The sequence below is a fragment of the Arachis ipaensis genome, chromosome B04, assembly GCF_000816755.2.
Source record: "Arachis ipaensis cultivar K30076 chromosome B04, Araip1.1, whole genome shotgun sequence".
Taxonomy (NCBI): Eukaryota; Viridiplantae; Streptophyta; class Magnoliopsida; order Fabales; family Fabaceae; genus Arachis; species Arachis ipaensis.
Window position 1 is genome coordinate 101,486,235 of NC_029788.2, and position 22,121 is coordinate 101,508,355.

The following is a 22,121-nucleotide window of genomic DNA, read 5'->3' on the forward strand; positions in this document are numbered from 1 at the left end:
AGTTATCTTATCTTATCTTTGAGTGAAGTCATCTTATCTTTAAGGGGAACCGCCTTTATCTTTCTAGGCTTGGGCTGCCTTTAGTTTGGGCTGTGTCCCTTTGTTTGGGTCTGCCTGGACTTCTTATGGCGATTTGACCGAGCTCTTTGTGAAGAGGTCGGTAATGGACCAACCTTTCAAGAGGTCGGTCGTTCTGATCTTTGTCCAACCCGGATCGCATAGCTCGACCCAGGGAATGAACAGTGCCTCTGCTTGAGCTTCGATCTTCCTTGTGAGGTCGTGTTTCTTAGCTTCAATCCCTTTGAGGGAGTCGTGCTCAAGCATTTGTCTGGCCTGTTTCTTCATTGTTTTGCAATCCTTGCAGATTTTATAGAGATTTGGTACTTTACTGTCCGACCTCTTTTTGATCAGCTCTTGTTTTGTCCACTTGGTTGGTCGAGGTGATCGTTGGGGCTAATTTGTCCAGCGACTTTTTAGTGTTCTTGTGGAATCTTTTTTGTTAGCTTGAACAATTTTAATAGCCTTGTCGTGGAGTCGTGGCTTTTTGGGCAAAGCTATGTCCCTTTTAGCGTACGCTTTTCGTTGGTCCGACTTCTCTTGTTGGTCCAAGCTGTAGCTTTCGTCGATCCGACTTCTCCTGTCGGTCCAAGCTATAGCTTTCATTGGTCTGAGCTGTAGCTTTTGTTGGTCTGACTTCTCTTGTCGGTCTAAGCTGTAGCTTTCGGTGGTCCGACTTCTCTTGTCGGCCCAAGCTGTAGCTTTCATTGGTCCGACTTCTCTTGTCGGTCCAAGCTAAGTTATTTTTAGTAGTCTATTTTTAGACAGACCTCGTCAGGCCACTTTTTATGGATTACTTTTTATAACTTCTTGCATTAATCTGTTTTTATCGCTTTCACCTTGCCGACCTTGTCGTAATCGGGCGATGAATTTGGTTTTCACCTTGTCGACCTTGTCGTGATCGGGCAATGAATTTGGTTTCATCTTGCTGACCTTGTCGTGATCGGGCGATGAATTTGTTATTTATCTTGCCGACCTTGTCGTGATCGGGTGATGAATTTGGTTTTCATCTTGCCGACCTTGTCGTGATCGGGCGATGAATTTTTGCGCTCAGATTAATACGTCTTGGTAGGAAACTTTTTAGGGAATCTGAAAACTTTATTCAAATAGAAGATAGAAATATAAACAGGAGTATATACATATGACTGCTTACCCTTCTAGGTCGGCCAGTAAAAACCAGCTCGGAGTACCTTTTTGGCAAGGGCTTGTGCCCCAAGGTGATTGCCGCACATGCCACTGTGGACTTCTTCGAGAACTTCCCTTGTAGCGGAGATTGGGACACATTTTAGGAGAGGTGTAGAGATTCCTCCCTTATATAGGACGTCTTGTATTATGGTGTAGTACTGTGCTTCTCGTACTAGCTTTTTTGCCTCCTTTTTGTCTGTGGGAAGTGTTTCTGACTTGAAGTAGTTGATTATGGGAGTCATCCATTTTTGATCCTATCTTGATATGGCTAGGATCTTTTCTTCCTCTGTGATTGATGGGCTTTGCAATGTTTCCTGGATGAGGCTTCTGTTATTGCCCCCTGGTTTGGTGCTGGCTAGTTTTAAGAGTGCATCCGCCCGAGCATTCTTTTCTCGAGGTATATGTTGGACCTCATATTCCCCGATCTGTCCGAGCTGTTCTCTAGTTTTATCAAGATATTTCTTCATGGTAGGGTCCTTAGCTTGGTAGCTCCCTTCTATTTGTGAGATAACTACTTGTGAATCACTGAAGATGGTGAGCTTTTGAACTCCTACCTCCTTAGCCAACCTCAAACCAGCCAGTAATGCCTTAAATTCAGCTTGATTATTTGAAGTAGGGATTTTGAACTTTAGTGAGAGTTCAATTTCGGTTCCTTGATCGCTTTCTATTATCACTCCTACGCCACTCCCGGTTTCGTTTGAAGAGTCGTCCACGTAGAGATTCCATCTTGAGGGAGTTCCCGGGGTATTAGTGTACTCGGCAATAAAGTCGGCCAAGTACTGTGATTTGATGGCTGTTCGGGCTTCAGATTGAAGATCGAATTCAGACAATTTGATAGCCCATTGCAGAATTTTTTCCGCTAAGTCTGTCTTCTGTAGGATACCTTTTATGGGCTGGTTGGTCCGAACCTTGATAGTGTTCGCTCGAAAGTACGGGTGAAGTCGTCGAGAAGTGAGTATGAGAGTGTAGGCGAATCTTTCTATCCTTTGATAATTTAGCTCGGTTCCTTGTAGAGCTTTGCTGATGAAGTAGATGGGTTGTTGTCCGCTTTCGTCCTCTCTGACTAGTGCTGAGGCTATTGCCCGACTTCCCACTGCAAGGTATAATAGGAGTGCTTTTCCCTCCTATGATCGGGTAAGAATGGGTGGTTGTCCCAGGAATTTTTTAAAATCCTGGAAGGCTTGCTCGCACTCTGCGGTCCATTCAAACCTCTTTCCTTTTCTTAATGTGGCGTAAAAGGGGAGGGATCTTATGACTGAACCGGCTAAAAACCTGGACAGGGCTGCGAGTCTTCCGTTGAGCTGTTGTACTTCTTTGACGCAGGTCGGGCTTTTCATGTCGAGTATAGCCTGACATTTATCTGGGTTTGCCTCGATTCCTCTTTGCATGAGGATGAAGCCCAAGAATTTTCCATCTTCTACCGCAAAGGTGCATTTTGTAGAATTAAGTCGCATTCCATGCTTTCTGATGGTGTCGAACACTTTGATTAGGTCGGGTAACAAGGATTCCTCCCTTTGTGCTTTTACCAGCATATCGTCTACGTAAAGCTCCATTAGTTTCCCAATGTGGTCTGTAAAGACTTTGTTCATCAATCTTTGGTAAGTAGCTCCTGCGTTTTTGAGCCCGAATGGCATGGCGATATAGCAATAATTTGCTTTTGGGGTTAGGAACGAGGTCTTTTCTTGATCGGGTGGGTACATCGGGATTTGATTGTATCCTGAATAAGCATCCATGAAGGAAAGGTACTTGTATCCAGAAGATGCGTCCACTAGAGTGTCTATACTTGGGAGTGGGTAGGGATCTTTTGGGCAGGGTTTATTGAGATCGGTGTAGTCAGTACACATCCGCCACTTCCCATTTGACTTTTTTACCAAGACCACATTGGCTAGCCATAATGGGTATTTGACTTCCCTTATGAACCCTGCCTCCAGTAAGGCTTGTACCTGTTCTTCCACAGCTTGGGACTTTCCCGGTCTGAGCTTCCTACACTTCTGCTGCACTGGCCGAGATCCTGGGTATACCGCCAATTTGTTGCACATTAGTTTGGGATATATGCCCGGCATGTCTGCGGCCTTCCATGCAAAGAGATTGGCGTTATCTTTAGGAATTGTATCAGAGACTCCTTTAAATCTCCCTTTAAGGTTGCCCCGACATTTTTTGTCTTATCCCAGGCATCGCCGATTTGGACCTCTTCAGTCTCGCCTTCCGGCTGTGGACGAAGTTCCTCGCGAGCTCGGATTCCCCCGAGCTCAATAGTGTTGACTTCCTCTCTTTTGGGGTTGCCTTTAAGGTTTAGACTTTCATTGTAACAGTGTCGTGCAATTTTTTTGTCTCCCTTTATCGTGGCGATCCCATCCGGAGTTGGGAACTTCATGCAGAGATGTGGAGTCGAGACCACTGCGGCGAGCTGGTTCAGTGTTGTCCGACCTATTAGGGCGTTGTAAGCTGAGCTCACGTCGACTACAATGTAGTCTATGTTGAGTGTCCTTGACCGAGTTCCTTTTCCAAAGGTTGTGTGTAACAAGATATATCCAAGTGGTTGAATTGGAGTGTCTCCTAGTCCGAACAAGCTATTCGGATATGCTCTAAGCTCTTTTTCTTGCAAACCGAGTTTGTTGAAGACGGATTTGAACAAGATATCTGTGGAGCTTCCTTGGTCTACTAATATTTTGTGGAGATTAGCATTGGCCAATATGATAGTAATGACCATGGGATCATCATGTCCCGGGATGACGCCTGTTGCATCTTCTTGGGTAAAGGTAATTGTGGGGAAGTCGGATGACCTCTCTTCTTCCCCGACATGATATACCTCTTTAAGGTGTCTTTTGCGAGATGATTTAGAGATCCCACCTCTTGCGAATCCTCCATTTATCATATGAACATGTCTCTCAGGAGTGTGGGGTGGTCGTTCAACCCGTTCGACCTCTTTATTCCGTCTTCTCTTTCTTGGCTTGTCGGTTTTGTTGGCCAAGAACCTATCTAGTCTTCCTTCCCGGGCTAGCTTCTCTATGATATTCTTTAGGTCGTAGCATTCTTTGGTGGAGTGTCTATAGATTCGATGGTATTCGCAGTACTCTGTTCGACTTCCCCTCCTTTTTTGCTTTTGATTGGGCGGGGTGGTGGGATCTTCTCAGTGTTGCATATTTCTCGGTAAACATCCACAAGAGACACCCGAAGAGGGGTGTAGTTATGGTATTTTTTAGGCTTCTCACTGGATTGATCTTCTTTTTTCTTGGACTCTTTATCCTTGTCCCGAGAGGGGTAGGAGAGTCCAGATTTTGAGGTTTCTCCTAATCGAGAGTTCTCCTCCATGTTAATGTACTTTTCTGCCCTTTCTTGTACCTCGTTTAGAGATGTTGGATGCTTTTTTGATATAGAGTGACTAAAAGGTCCTTCTCGCAGGCCATTGATGAGACCCATGATGGCTGCTTCCGTTGGCAGACTTTGTATGTCCAGACACGCTTTATTGAATCTTTCCATGTAGTTGCGTAGATTTTCCCGATCTCCTTGCTTGATCCCTAATAGGCTTGGGGCGTGTTTGGCTTTGTCCTTATGGATGGAAAATCTGGCAAGGAATTTTTTGGCTAAGTCATCAAAACTTGTGATAGATCTTGGAGGCAAATTGTAGAACCACTTAATTGCTGTCTTTGTCAGGATGGTCGGGAAGGCTTTGCATCGAACGGCATTCGAGGCGTCAGTGAGATACATTTTGCTTCTGAAATTGCTGAGATGATGGCTGGGATCCGAGGTACCGTCGTATGAAGTCATGTCGGGAGCTTTAAACTCTTTTAGAACTTTAGCTTTCATGATTTCTTTGGTGAAGGAGTTTTGGTCCTTGTGGGAGTTATCCTCATGGTTTGAATGAGCAGTTCTGGCCTTGAGGTCGGCCTTGAGTTTTGCGAGCTTGTCCTCTAGCTCTCGGCGACGTCTAGCTTCTCTTCGGAGGTCTCTTTCAGCCTTCCGCTGATGTTCAGCCTCCTGTTCGAGCTGTTTGAGATGATCATGTTGTTCTTGGATAGCTTTCAAAATTTCTGTGTTGGAAGGTTGTTTATCCCCTTGTTTTGGGGTGTATCCTTTGATGTGACCTCCGTATTTTTAACCGGAGTTTTTTCTTCCAAACCGGAGTTGTGATCGTTGTCAAGGTTGTCCGTCATGATGATGGGATGACTTCCAGGTTCCCCAGCAACGGCGCCAATGTTCTGAGGGTTACCTGAAACTGAAGGTCGATCTCGGATGAGATCTGCTGTGGTGGTCGAAGCTGTCGTGTCCCACTTGTTCGACTTGTTGGGGCTGTCGCATCCGGCTTGTTGGATCTGGTGATGCTGCTGATCCTTGATCACCGGAGGGTGGTGGTACCTGCAACAGTCTCTGATGCTTAAGTTAGCATGGGCTTTAAGCAGGTATTTTGTGTAGAATCAGAGTATGAGTTATACCTGGGTGCTCTAGTGTATTTATAGTAGTGTGGATTGACCTCCCTTGGAGATAAGTTAGTTATCTTATCTTATCTTTGAGTGAAGTCATCTTATCTTTAAGGAGAACCGCCTTTATCTTTCTAGGCTTGGGCTACCTTTAGTTTGGGCTGTGTCCCTTCGTTTGGGCCTGCCTGGGCTTCTTATAGTGATTTGACCGAGCTCTTTGTGAAGAGGTCGGTAATGGACCAACCTTTCAAGAGGTCGGTCATTCTGATCTTCATCCAACCCGGATCGCATAGCTCGACCCAGGGTATGAACATAACTCTAATATGTATATTATGCTTTTTAGCCTTCTTTTGATCGTATCTATCCATTTTACAACTATCCATGTGAGTGTGACACGATTTTCTGTTTTTGCTTTTACTTAGCTTCCTCTTCAAGGCTCCTAGATATGATTTATTTCAACTATATTTATGTACGTATTTTACTTTTAGAGGTTGTAATACCTCACCACCTTTGCTTTTTGACTTAAGCGTAAGGATCTGTGGGTAGGGTGTTGCATTAAGGTATCAGAGCAGTTCGTTCCTGTAGAGCCTGAGGGACGGGCTGACTATACTTCTGTGCATACTCTGGGTGTGTGTATATACTAATTAGGATATCTAATTGATATATGTGGTATATTTGTTTATGAGCACACAATTGGGCCTTTGAAGCATTAGACTTGAGAAATTGAGACTGATCACCTTAATATCACTTGTTTGGTGTGAACAGGAACCAAATGATGACTCGTGGATGCGGACGCGGTCGAGGAAGAGGCTGGAATAATAATGCAGAACCTTAAACAACTATGAATAATCTCGTGAACTTTACGAACGCTCTGGAGTACATGGCGGCTGCTATGCAGGCAACGACTAAGGCCCTTGGTCAGTAAGTTAACAACAGAAATGGGCCGATGACCTTTGAAACTTTTCTTAAGATAAACCCTCGAACTTTTAGAGGAACCACAAATCTGACAGAGGCTGATAACTGGTTTCAGGCTATGGAGAGAGCCTTGCAAGCACAACAAGTGCCTGAAGATTAGTATATTGAATTTGCCACATATCAGCTAATGGGCAAAGCACAGTATTGGTGGCAGAAAACTCGATGTCTCCTATAGCAAGGCAACACCGCAATACCTTGGGATGCTTTCCGATCTAAATTCTACAATAAATATTTTCCTAACTCTATCAGGACATCTAAGTGAAATGCTGCAATTGAAACAGGGTCATTTGTCGGTCACTGAATACATGAATAAATTTCAGGAATTGTGCCGATTCTCCAGAATTTGACAGGGTGCTCTGGGAGATTTTGAGGAATGGAAGGGCATCAAATAAGAAGGAGCACTTTGAGGTATTTTGAGTTCAATAGGTCCCATGGAGATCAGAAACTTTTTTGAATTGGTAAACAAGAGTAGAGTTGTGGAGGAATGTTCAAGAAAGGATGCTATGGTAGAGAATGATCGTCGGAAATTCCACCGGAAGGAGTACAATATGAATTTTGCACTAAGGGGCCAAGAATTCAAGAAAAGAAGATACGCACAATAATTTCCCCAAGGTCACAATAACTTTGGAAAGAATGATGACCACCAAGGAAATGGTAGAGAAAAACAGACGATGGCTGTTTCAAATTATTCGAGTTGTCAGAAATGTGGGAGCTATCACCCGAATAAGCCATGCCATTATGGTTCGGGCTTATGTTACAATTGCAGAAAGACAGGACATTTGGTCAGAGATTGCCTACACAGAAGAAACCGGGATGTAGCCAGATTCGATCTTCAAATCCGAGGTAATAAAGGAACTAGCAACCAAATTTTAACCGCTTTAAATAATACCGAAGAATAGAATTCATTAGTAACACATGATTGAGTTGTGAAAAATCATGATTTTCCAGACGAAATATTAGTTAGCATAAATAAATAGGTAAGTTCTTAATAAGAAGAGATCAGAGTGACACAGCAGAAGTGCAAATATTGGGAGGACATTAGGACTAGTAAGGTGAGAAGGACAAGTTGTGGGAGATAAGTCGTTGTGAAGATTGGCAAAGGTCGAGAAACTATCCATTAGGTTGGAAAGGGAACTACTCTCACGAACTCTTGTAGTGAACGATATTTTCGAGGGCAAAAATTTTTGTTAGGGGGATAGGATGTAAATCCCAGGTAATTAATAAATAATTAATCAATAAATTAATTATTATTTAAAAAAATTAGAAGCTTAAATTTTATAGTTTAAAGAAGTAGAAATAATTAAAATATGAATTTTGACACTAATTTTAAAGATTTTGGCCCAAAACCGGGCCAACGGGCCGAAATGGATGAACCGAATCCGAACCGGACCTAAGGCCCAACCTATTAAACACAGAGAACGTGCTCTCCTTCTTCCATTTCAGAACTAGGAGTCACGTTGAGGAAGAGAGAATCGGGAGAGAAAACCTAACATCTCCAAAAATTCAATCGCCCATAACTTTTAATTCGGAGCTCCGATTGACGAGTCGTCGGTGGTCATGAATTCGTCTCAAAATACTCTACAAAACTTACATATCAATTTGGTAATAATCTAGCAATTTCTTACTCATCCACTCTTCCCTAATTTTGAAATTTAAGGTTTTGAGTTTGATCGATTATGTGATTTTGATGTTCTAGGCTTGAGTTAGCTTGAGAAAACTATCGAATTTTGTTCATTTGATGCGTGCGTAAGGTAAGAAATTGTCTTGTGAATTATTGAATTAGTGAACCCTATGATGATTATAGTGATATTGTGTGAATTAGATTGTGTTCTTTTTTATTTGGAGTTCAATTGAGCGATTTGGAACGAAATCCGGGTGATTAAGCTTGAGGAATTGACATTTGGAAGTTTGGATTTTGTGAAAGGAAAGGTTTTTGAGGTGTTCTGAGCTTAGGGAGGAACCAGCCAAGGTATGGTTTTGGTTTCTCGTAGTTAATATTTACTGTCACATGAAAACTTAGGCTAAAATACCTTAAGATAGGAATGAACTGAATGAATTATTGATGGATTGTGTATATGGTATATGATGTGTGTATAAAGGATTAATGAATTTGTATGTGCTGGATTATGACATTCAGGAGTATAAACTAATGATCATTGTTGATGTGTTGAGGGTTGATAGAAAGTTTGTGAAATTGAATTGAACGGATTAGTTGAGAAATGTGTGGTTTGATTTTGAAATAATTTGATACTAAAAATGATTTAAATCACTGAGAGGTGTTTGGTTTGGTGGTTGGGACCATTAAGATGTGGCTAAAGTCCAAGTTTTAAAGGAGATGCTGCCGAAATTTTTAGGAAAATAGGAGATTTCGTTTGAAGTGGTTATTTAAAAATATTTGGATTTTTAAGAATTTTATAATTTGATTTTGAATTATTAAGAAAATGATTACGTTTTAAGTTTGCTTTATTTAGAAAAAAATGAATTATTTTTGAGTATGAATTGTTGATGAACGAAATGGAAGGTGTGATAATAAGGTTTGAAGTAATGAATTGTGGTTGAGGAAGTGCAAAAATGATGGATTGTAAATGAATGAGATATGTGACTGCGGGTAAGAGGCAGTGGCGTTGTCCATTTACTCCGGGAAGAGATGAGGAAGAAAAATAATGAAAACTGAATTTGAATATAAAATTGAATGAATATGATAAATGAGACATGGTTGAGGTTGATTGAGGGCAAGTATATCTGTGTTTTCTCTCTGGTTATAAGGGTGACAGGGCACCTATTCCCTCTAATGGTGATAGGGCACATAATCCCTCTAATGGTGATAGGGCACGTATTCCCTCTAATGGTATTAATGCGCAACAAAGAGACAGTGTCCGGGTTAGCTACCGGACATGTCGGGTTTGGCTATATAACCGACAAATGAGCTCATCAACCATAGGACAGGCATACATCATGTGTATTGTTTTTGTTTGCTTAATTGCTTAACTCTGTTTATCTGCTACTTGTTCTACTTGCCGTAATTACACCACTATCTGTGATTTCCTTGCTTGAATTGCATGTGTATCTTTTCTGAGAGACCCCTCTTGGCGGAGGTGTGAGGGGGGTGTTCCACGGGTGATTAAGAGGATTGGAGGAGACAGAAAGTGAAGTGTTAAGTTAAAGTTAGATTTAGAACTTGAATACCTCATATAACTTACTTAATTTCTAGTTTAGTTGGATCTTTAAGCTGAAATCTGAGTGTCGGAGTTTTAGGAATGCCTCTGGCTTTCCCGGGACCTTTTATATTAACTATGTGGGCACCTTTACCATGCTGAGAACCTCCGGTTCTCATTCCATATATATTTTGTTATTTTTCAGATGTAGGTCGAGAGGCACGTCGTTGAGCGTCTAGAGACCCTCCTTACAAGCAAAGAACTATCTTTTGGACTATCATATTTTGTTTTAGGCTATGTATATATGTTTATAGAATCTTCGATGTATATTTTGTATTTTGTCCCTCCTAGAGGTTGACTTAGACAAACAGGTGTTTATTCTATAGTTTGAGTTTTATATATATATATATATACTTTGGCCGGCCTTAGCTTCGCAGGTTGAGTCTGGAACTTAATATTTGTGGTTTGGAACTCTAATCTGTATAATTATATTTTCTAGCCTTCTTTTGATCTTACCTATCCGTTTTACGGTTATCCATGCGAGTGTGACACGATTTTCTGTTTTTGCTTTTTCTTAGCTTCTTTTTCAAGGCTCCTAGATATGATTTCTTTCAACTATATTTATGTACGTATTTTACTTTTAGAGGTCGTAATACCTCGCTACCTCTGATTTACGACTTAAGCATAAGGCTTTGTGTGGTAGGGTGTTACACATTATAGTGATTCTCTCTTTTTTTGTTGCCCTTTTAATTGCAGCCTTTACATGATTTCTTTTTAGGAAAGAGGGAGTCGATAACAAGTTGTACGCACTTCAATTCAGAGCTATTCAGGCAGTTGCTAAAAGTCTATGATAGTTTGCAATTATCAAAAGATGATCCATTTCTTTCGAGGTAACACCCACACATACTTTAGTGAAGGCTACGACATAATCATGAAAAGAACAAGAACTAAATATTGAGCAAGAACTTCACATGAGGAAAGAAAATGCAATGGAGCTAAAAATGATCAATGAAGAGCAAAAGATTAAGTTGGATGATGCTGAGCACAAGTTAAATGTTCAAGGACATCAACTAAAAGCTGAACATGAAAGAATTGGTTCTATTGAAAAGACACTTCATGCTTTATATAAAAAAATTGAATCTCCCACTTCCTTCAACCTTGTCTGTTCCTATGGAAGATGAACTTGGGACAGACTTTAGTGATGATGAGGATGATAACATGAGTGATTGATGTCTGGAGTATATGTTTTTTTATTTAGATTAAGAAATTTTTAGGTGAATTAGTTAGTACATTTTAATTTATTCATGATTTGTGACCTTTTTAAAGGCTTTTTTTTAGTTTAATTATTTTTTTCTTATTTTAGTTTGATTACATTTATGGACAAAAATATTTTAATAATAAATATTTTTTTAAGTCTTTTATTATAATTAATTTTTCATGACTTTATTATGTGTTTATAATTTCAATGATGTAATATGAAAAATTTGTTTATTATAATGGTCTTAATATAGAAAGCAGATTGTATACAATTTATTTTCTAAAATATTTTTATATTAAATAGAAAATTATTTTGTATGAAAATTGTTTGAAATATTATATTAAATTTGTGTTTTGCATGAGATTTTTTTCAAATACGTAAATTATATTAAATTAAATTTGTCTGAAATTTAATTGAAAATAAATATTTGATTTGTCTAAAATTTGTTCGAAAAAATCTATTATATTTGACTAAATTCGTTAGAAATTTGCTTGAAATGAAGTATTTTCTTTGTTTGAAATTTGTCTAAAATGAAATATTTTTACGTTTAAAATTTGTCCGAAATACATTGTCTTTATGTTGGCTAATCTGTCTAAAATTCGTCTAAAATTTATCATAATAGTTAGAATCTAGCATATAATAAATGCCTATTCGAAATCTGTCACAAAATCATTTAAAAAAAATTTCAAACGAAATTTTAGAAAAAATGTAAATTAGCAACAAGGATTTTTGGAACAAAAAAAATTCGTTTTAATTTTGTTCAAAACAAAAATTGTCTCTGATTTATGCAAAATTTATCTCAATTTATCTCAAAATTCATTCGAAAAATACTGATTTCTAGTAGTGCATTTGGATTATATGTTTACTATGTATTTACTTTTGTGTTTGGATAAATTTAAGTTTGATCTAGTACAGTAGATTTATTCCATAATGATTTAACTTTTATAATTCATAAAATATGCCTATATCTTTTTAATTTATTAAAAAAGTAGTGGATCAGATGAAGATATTCTATGATGGTATTCTTTTATTAAGTCATTTCTGTTTTTTGTCTAATAGAACGTACATGAATGATATTTTGTCAAGATTTATTAATAAACATATGTATTTGTATTATTTTATAGGGATATGTAATATGTTTCATGCATAGCATAGGCACAATTATGATTTTATGTGTCATGTGTGCTTGTAGTGTTAGATGTGACATTAACATTTTCATTACCGATGGGATTGATAGGTGAATAGACTGTTAAGTTATGTTGTTGAATTTATTTTTCGAATATTGTGTATTACTTTAATATGACACAAAAAGAGTATAACTAGTCAAGTAATAACATTTCAACATAAAAGGCTTTTCAAATGCTTTTCAACATAAAAAAATTCTAATACCTGATGTATAAAATGTTTTTCAAATGAAAAATTATGAATTACTCATAATACTTGTTTTATGTATGTTTAAAAATAGATAACATTTTATTTAAAAGGTAATAATTTAACATGTGTTTATGTAAGTGTTCATCTAAATAAGAAGAGCAAAAATTGCATGCATGGCTTCAGTCAAAATCTATTGGCTAAGTTACCTTTTTCATTTGATCTAAGTTCAATTTATTTAAATTTTTTTGTATTGGTCTTAAATTATTGCAAAATTATGACAAAAGCAAAAAATCAGCAATTTCAAAAAATTCAAAGGACAATTATTTTTTTGGGTTAATTTGAAGAACTTGAGAAGCATAACGTAGCTATTAATATTAAATTTAATAAAATCTAATCATACATTTAATCTAACTATTAAACAATATAATAATCATGTAATTAAATTTGAAAAAAAAAATATCCCATCAGCATAATACTTGTTTGATGATATAAAATTTCAAAATTTACATTCGAAATATACAAGTTAATTTGCTTGAATAAACCCATAACTCAAAGGTGAACCTAACTCAAAACAGGTTGACGAATAGTATATCAACTCACAATCCGCGCGACAATGGTTGCATGGAACATGATTAACACCGCCATCACCTGCGTCGCAGTCCCACCCTCTTCCATGACGCTGATGGTTATAGAGACCACCCATATGGCCACGGGTTGGGCATGTCGTCGAAGTACATACTATAGGCTCTCCATTAAGTACAGGTACGTTACACTAAGATGACCACGAAGTCTAGATAAGTTGTTCCAACCTCACTTTGCATATCGTTAGTGCACCAAATGCCTCAAGCGCACAAAATAGTTTGATGCCGTTGTATTTTGCCTTCTCGTCATCGCTCTGAAATAATAGCATCATTGAAAGTGCATACTGGCCAGCGTCATGGTCGCTGATTACGGCAGTGCACATTAGTTGCATCCCAACATCACGCTGTTTTCGAAAGAAAAGCTCTCTTATCCCGTTTCAAAAGAGAAAGTCTACGTGGCCACTCTCTCTGCAATGTTCAGAGAATCTTTGTGCGCCTGGGTTCCGAAACCAACTCCACCTCATTTCTTGTGGTTTTGGTATGGAAGCATTCTTCTACACAATATCCTCCTCTCTTGCCTTGCACGCACCCTTACATGTCATTCTGAGTCTACACAAGTCTCGAACGAAGTTTACCGCGACTTTCAAGCTGATGACTACCCAATCATCATGCGGAAGGCGGATGGTGTCTGTCAAACCTTCCATTATCACTTTTCGGAAGATGAATATTTGAAAAGGGATATGCGTATACTGATGTGCTTAATGAAATGACCAAGTATGGTTAATTTGCGATGATATCTTTATAAGCCCTTAACACCATTTCGAATCATGTTCTATTGGGCCTGCACAATCACATCGTTTCTCCCTCTCATATCACTTCGTGAGTAAGTGTGTCCCTCTGTATTCGACAACCACATTTATTATTAATTTTATTATAATTATTTATAATATTACTATTGTTATTATTATATGTAAATGTGTAATGCTCTTGTTATCATAGACATTACTATTAGAACTATTTTTTTCTATTAAATATTTATAATTCTAACAATTATCATCATTATTATTATTAATGTTACTATTGTGGGTATTATTTTTTTGTCATAAATAATTAATAGTATTAATACCGCTATTCTATTATTAATTAATGTCGTTGCCGACAAAATATTTGTTAAATATTTGGAGATACATACCAAATCAAATCTGTAACTTTAACATTTATCTTGTTATTATTAATTTATTATGATTAGTATATCTATAGTAGCATGTATAATTCCTATTAACATGGTTGTGTATACAATTTTATTTAATGTGTTCATACGAGACAAAATATTTTCAATTAAGATAAACATTGGTAATATTATTGAGCATTTATCTAACTTGTGTCCCTAAGGACATATGTTAAGATAATATATTAAAAAAATTTTTGAAAATACAAAAAATTTAAATTTTTAATATATTTATTTTTTATTTATTAAATAAAAATATTTAAAATATTCTATCAATAATAATCTTATAATGTATTTTTAAGGTATATATTAACTAAACCCAATTAAATATTAAGATCCCAACCAGGTATATGTAGACCTATTAAATTTGTCATTAATTCTTCATTCACATATATATAGCTCGTAATTAACACCACAATTCAAGTTATTCTTTCTTTATTGATTTTTTCCTTCTTTGGGTGAAAGTTGAATTACTAATTTTTATAATAATAATGGTACTAAGGTTGTGTTTGTTTACAGAGATAAGACACTAAAACACTGAGACAGATAGAAACACAAAATCGTGTTTGACAGAAAAGACAGAATCATGATTTTTAATAACATGATTTAAATATTAGAGTAAAAAATAACATTTTATTTTATAATTTTCAGTGAAAGCAACATTATATGTTTTGACAAAACTATCACAATGCCCATCAAAATAGGTGAGTTCTACTCTTAACCCCATATTACATAAGTTCGTTAGATACTATAGTGCATCATCAACTATTTTAATAAAATTAAGATTGTATATTTGAAAAATGACAAATTTTATGTATAATCACCCCTCACTTAAAGGATTGCCAATTATGTGGTGTTGTGAGTTGGTGATTAAATTTTACTTAATTTATACTTTATAGTTAATTCTTAACGTTTTAAAAAATATTTACTTTTATATCTTCTAAATTAAATATTAATTTTTATCCCTTTCTAGTAAATTGGACACCACTTTTCATTAAGCATCAATCAACTTAAAAGGCTGGATATCCCCTACTACATATGTACTTTTGATATGTTGTCTACGACGCATCTATTGCATAGTTTTGACAACATATCAAAAGTACAAAATATCAGGAGCGTGAAAAATATCAAACAAAAAATCTGAACATCCAATTGAAAAAACGTATTTAATATGTTGAAATCAATAAAGCTGTTTTTTGCCCCTATTTTTTTTCAAATAAACGAGATTCATGCAACACATCTGAATAACTAACATCAAAAGAAACTGATTACAAAGATTCTAGTCATAACAAGTGTCTTGAAATATTGTTCTGATTTCACCGATGCAGTACATGCCAGTAGACTTTGTAGAAGAACTACAGACCTTTGGAGATAGTGCCATGTGGACAATAGTAGGTCCTCCTGCCCGTTAGGACTACAAACCTCCACTATTGTAGCAATCTCGACTACATCATTGACTATATATAAAGCAATAGTAGCATGTACACTTTCGTAGTTACTTTCCGTCGAAGAATCCTAGATGCAAAAAATAATTTAAGTTATTCCAAGCATAACATGTTCTGTATTGAACTTTATAAAATTAATAAATTTTGCTGTATTGTTCCATTAAGATAAAGATTATTTGACTCGATGAGAATCCCATTATGAGATGCTAGAAAAAATGAAACACGTTCATGGGAAAAGAAATAGATAAGACATGGTCATTAGGATGTTATCACTCGAGGCCTGTGGAGCATTCACCATGCGGATTAACACTAGTTACAAACCTAACCCTAGTTAACACCAAGACCAAGCTATATATTATTCAACACCAAAGCAAAGTTACGAGGCACAGCCCACACATTCAAACACTCAAGAAAAATAAAAATTTCAACACAAACATCTCTTAGCTTCTACATCAGCTCAAAATGAGGGCACTGGTAGATTTTTGCTTCTTCAAATTCATCATTCCTAACTAGGAGATTCAACTAGTAAGTAGTTATAATCTCCGTCACACCCATAAATTAACATGCATTGTCACAACAGTTTAAGTGTTTGTAATGTATTCATCCTTAATCGTGCAGAGAATGCCGACAACATTCTCCGACATAGCTCTGGAGACCATGAGCAATCCGCTTGAGATATGTACCGCAAACGATCACCCATGGAGTGTCTTATGTGTCAATGAGAAGGAGCACCCGCATCACATCGTCTTGACACGAGGGTGGCAAAACTTCTACGAACATTACCATCTTCAATCCCAGATTCATGCTACTATTTTCGTATCACTGACCAAGATTTCTATTTATGGGCCATCCATAGCGGCGATTTCTACGAAATCGACTATGGTAGATAACCCTAACTAAAAATATGTCATATATACACAAACTACTCTAAGCATGAACAATTCGCTACGATAAATTAATTGACAATGACCAAATATATTTTACAGAAGCACCACCACGAATTTATTTAACTATTTTCACATGACATGCTTGATTGTTAATTATGCAGTTGTCATATTTTGTAACAATTGTCATCTATATTTTCTGTTAATTAATCCATTATACCAAATTCTTGTGAGACAGAATTCTTTTGGCAAACCCACACACGGCAACCACATAGTCCAATTATGCGTGATAATCCCAATAAACGACCCTAACACGCTGGTATGAACAAAAATTTGACTTCATAGCCTATTGCATTCAGCAAACCCTTTATTATATCGATTTTTTCTCACCAATCATGACAAAAACTCCCCTTACGGTTCTCGCGAGATTACCATGGCTCCCCACCGCTCGCTGATGCTAATGATGCTTTCTAGCCGGAGGTATGACGTTAGCTGGAATTTGGGACCTAATAGGAGGGTCGTGCTTCAAAGAGGATAGGCCACTGTCAGGGAACACTACAATCTAATGGATTAGTGGTTGGTGCTGTTTCATTATCACAACCTACAAAATACGATGTACATCATGTTCTTCAATGGACAGACCTGGGAAATCAACTACGCCAACCATGATGTTCCAAGGACAAGCTCTATTTGCATATAGATCCCGAGGACACCCAAGGCTGTGCACATAACCAATGGATTCAGTTCGACGAATCCATTCTTTATCATGCCAATTGTCCACAACATAGAATCAGTACATATGCTCATAAGTGTCGTAAAAATTCCAAAAATGAATCCATCCAATTTTGCACAGCCTAGCCTATTTCATTGCATTGATCTAATAAAAAAAATATGTTTTGATGTCCAACCAAATGTTCCGGCCCATCGAGAGTTTACGAATTACAATAACCAATAAAAGAGAGGCATTGACCGTTCGGTACACGCATTATGCCGGGCGAGCAAACGGTTGTTTTGGAAGAGGTTGGTCTGTCCTCGCAGTTGCTTACCATTTAAAACAGGACCATATGTGCATCTTCAAGCGGTAAGCACCGTAAGACTACCATCTACATATATACTTATCACTCATGTATCCCCCATCCCTGATGTTTTGTAACTTCTTTTCATCAATTACAATGTTGCATGTTTATTTTATGTTTTGGGTTGAGCCTTTAAACATTATTTGAATTTAAAACCATGAATTTATAACTATTTTTTTGTTTCAGTTAACACATATTCTGACTCTTTTTTGAATCCTAATCCACTGTTGTATAATTTAACCTTTGTATAATCTAACATGAATTTATCCAAACAAAGCTATGTTACATATTTAAACCACAGGGACAACCAAGATCACCTGTGTAGAACTTGAACTGAAAATTATAAATATTAGTTCAGTATAATTGGATAGCCTCAACAAGAATCTCAGAAGCAAATTTAGTGATGTATCCAAAAATGGCATTAACAATAATAATGATTATTATACTTTGTAAATTATTTTTAAAACACAGAAATTTGTCTAAATAATGGGCAATTCTTATATACATATGTACTACAAGTGTCCTAAGGTAGTCAATAGCACCCAATCTACGAATGCAGACACTAACCAATGTAAAAAGATTAAAACAACTTATAGTAGTAGCCAATAGTGATGATGAGTGTCAGCCACCTTCAGTCGTTAGTGAGATGACCGGCCCTGAAGTGTTAGTCCCACCAAACTCGCTGTTGACAAAACCAACCTGCGTGTCACCACTACAAGAAAAATACCCATTCAGCCACACTTTTTTTAAGCTACATTTAAAAAGCGTAGCCTATTCATAGAATAGGCTACGCTTTTTGACGTGTTGCTTTTTTCCAAGAGAATAAGAAACACAGTTGTGGCATCGCTTGAAAAGTGTCTCCTTAGATATTAAGAAGATCACTTATAAAGTGTAGCCTTATCTTAATACCTATGGGTACGCTTTTTTCACCAAAGAGAGCGCTTTTGAAGAGTAACCTATTTGTTATGTTTTAGGTGTGCTTTAAAAGTGTCTCCTAGTGTCAAAGAGTACCAATAATACACGCGTGCGTGGGACACTTAGTGAATTTTTTTGTCTCTTTTTCATTTTTCTTTTTCTCCAAAACACTTCGTTCGCGACAGTGCGACACTTGGCTCATCACCCTGATCATCATATCACACTTCGCCACTCAACTGATCACCTTCCCCCCCCTCACTCAGCTCATCACCTTCACCACTCACCGTCGCTCCTATTCCCCACTCACCATTCACCACTTTCCACTCACCGTCGCTCCTATACGCCCTTTTGCACTGATCGTCACTGCACACTACCCATCGTCGTCTCTACACTCAGCATCGTCCTCTCTGTGCTCACCATCATCGAGAATGTATGTATCGATTTTCCGATTTTAGGATTTTTAATTTGGGGTTTGGAACAATAATTTGGGTGATGATGTATTGTGGCGCAGGTGAACTTGTGGACTGCAATAGGAACCGGAGGCTTTATTGTTCGTGGACTTCTTGTTGTGGACTTCACGATTCTCTTTTCATCGTAGTGAGTTTCTCAGAGATTGTGAATTCTAACTTCATAGTTTGGTGAATTGAATGGATGCTTTGCTCTGTATTCTCTCTGGTTTTATTATTGCATTAGGGGCAAAGCTTTTTTGTTCTTCTATTATGTACAATTGAATTTGTGATATACAGTTCCTGTTCTTATTATGTAATTTGTATTAATGGAATTCAAAACAGTACAGGGGCATTTGAGTTTTGAAATACCTTCAATTCTTATTATTAGTCTTCAATATGTAGTGCAAGATCACTTGGAGGATTTTAATTGGTGTTTCCGTGGAATATGTAATCCGACAGCCATTCCAAAAGTAAGCAGCATTGTATTTCTTAAAATTTGGAGGTGAAAAAGTTTCTGATTGATGCACTAGTTTATGAAGTTTTATTCATTAATTTGTCTTCAATTTTTTAAATCTTTTGCTTCAATTTACTTGTGTAAATTGATGTATTCTTGAATTATGTGTTATGTGTATTGGTGGAGATTTTGCTACTTGGGTTCAGTGCAGTAAATTGCCACTCCTACTTATATTCAGTGCTGTGAGATTTTGCTAATCAACATGTTTGCTAGTAAATTTAGAAGTTCATATAGTTCTAATTTCTACTATGTTGTGTGCCTGTGTCCTTTCTCAACATGCATTTGTTGACTTATTTTGGTGTTGCATGTTATTTTGCACTTTCAGTTGATTTCCTGAGATTTTCAATTTTTGTTGAGTGTGATTAGGCAATTAGGGTTCCTAATCCTATTGTCAAGAACAAAACACATAACTCAAGTTGTTGCAGCTGGGCTCAATCTTCCTTTTGAAGAAGGCCCCCAGTGTAACGTTAGCCACTCAGGTCCAATTTCTGCAAGTAAAGCTGCTTAATTTCGTTGCCTTCTTCATAATGTTTTTAGCCCTCAGTTATAATCTTTCTTTTATTCTCTTTCACGTACGTCTGTTTTGATTAATTAGTTGACACTTGAAGTCCATTTTACTGTGTAGGTAGTGGAAGATCTCTATGAGCGCTATTTTGGTCCTTCATTTGAACTTCTTTCACATGATAAGGTAAGTGAGATGTTTAACGGCACTTTTATATGCTCTGCTGATCATCATGTACCACCATAGTAAAATTGCCAATTGAAAAAAATTTGTTCTATACTCTGCAATTAGGGTTAAATTTAATTAGGATTCTATATCATAATTTCATATTTAATTAGGGTTTTTCTATGTCTGGTTCAATTTTTGCCGTGCTATCTGTGTTAGAAGCTTTCTCGTGCAGAATCGCATTTGAGCGCTACTTGTTATTATTAGTGTTGAATTCCAATTTTGTTCTTTATTCAATTTGTGATTAATTGACTTTGGTTTTATTTGAAGATTTCCTGCGGTTTAGGGTTCTGATTTTATGGTTTTTAATTTGGGGGTTTTAGCTTCTGAATGTGTATTGTTTCTAATTTTTAGGGTTATAGGTTCTGTTTTAGGTTCTGATTTGCCAAAAATAGATTAAGCCAGGGGATTCATGTTTGGTCCATCAATTGCATTGGGGATATTGGTACAAAATTGATATATCTGTCTCAATTCATTTTTTATTTTACAATTAAGGTTGATAATTCTCACTTTACTCTTTGAAGCAACGTCGTTTTCCTCTTTTGCACTTGAAATTAAGCTGATTGGCATGATTTTGTGAATTAAGCATTCAGCTTTAATGAGAATAATAAAAAACCAACAAGCTGAGAAGAGAAAAAGTAAGTGATCAATCAAATAGATACGGTGGTATTGTATCTTATTTATCTGAGATATCAAATCTGCTAAATCAAAGTGCTTACTACTTTTGATAGGTAACGAGCTATTAGAATGCTTTTAGTTTGTTCAAGGTGAGTAACTGTTACAATTGTTTTTTTCAGTTTCTTTGATTTGTTTGTATTGGTTTTGCAGGTGTGTACCATTGTATAATTTGGACTATGTTTACAGTGATCTGATGTATTCAAATTTCAACTTTGTTGACCGGTATGTCAAGAAGTATTAGACTAGTCCCTTTTGAGTTATTACTGAGTTGAAAGTTCTTTCTTTGCATTCTACCATCACTTAATGTATTTTACTAATGTGAGTTTTGTTTTTCTTATTAGCTTTAAGGATCTTGGCCCTAATGGCAATGGTAGGTATTCAAACCACATGTTACTTGAATTCGAGGTGAAGGATTTCAGAAAGGGTGCATAGGTATAATATCTGAATTCAAACCACATGCTTTAAGTTGAATTCTTCGAATTATTGTAATTTGTGTATCTGGTGAGCTAAGAATTCTGTTCCTGTGGAATGAATGGCTAAGTCTTAATATCTGAATATTTTATTTATCATCACATTGCAGATCAAGTGTAAGATGGGATGAGGCTAACATTGTAAAACAAACCCGTGAGGTAGAAAATTACTGAGCCAAAGACTCTGTATCACCCTATGATTGATGATGAAGGCATGGAAAGAACACTGTTAAATCAAGAATTGTACAAGGATAGCAAGCTGCTAGTTGCTGTTATCCAATTTTAGAACTTTGGTAAATTAAGAATTGTATGTATTTGGACATCATTTATCACCAATCTTTTATTTTAATTTAACTTTTTTGCATAAGATAGCTATAAGAAATACTTCATTACAAGTAAAGCAAGTTGATTATGTCTAGTTAGGGCAAAATATGCATCTTTTTTACCCTCATCAAGAGCTTCTTTTGGACATTTCATTAAGGGGAATGGGAGCAGTGACAAATTTGGAGTGAGTGCTAGCTAAAGGGACTGTGACATCACTGGGTAAAGAAAAAGATCGCCTATTCAATGCCTCAAATTAATGTTTTTTTACAGAGTGATCAACAAATAAAACCCACTCTCTAGTTTCATTATGATCTTGTGCTATTTTCATTTTCATTGCATCATTTCAACTTGCTAAATTCCATTATATAATAGGTATATCTTTCACTCTATATTTCTTTATGTTAGTGA

General features: G+C 36.7%; 1 long non-coding RNA gene across 1 annotated transcript; it reads left to right on the forward strand.

The window, feature by feature from the left end:
- LOC110271154 lies at window positions 19,881-21,724 on the forward strand. Its single transcript, XR_002361421.1, has 4 exons — window positions 19,881-19,993; window positions 20,140-20,202; window positions 20,973-21,289; window positions 21,500-21,724. It is a non-coding gene; the product is annotated as an uncharacterized LOC110271154 (long non-coding RNA).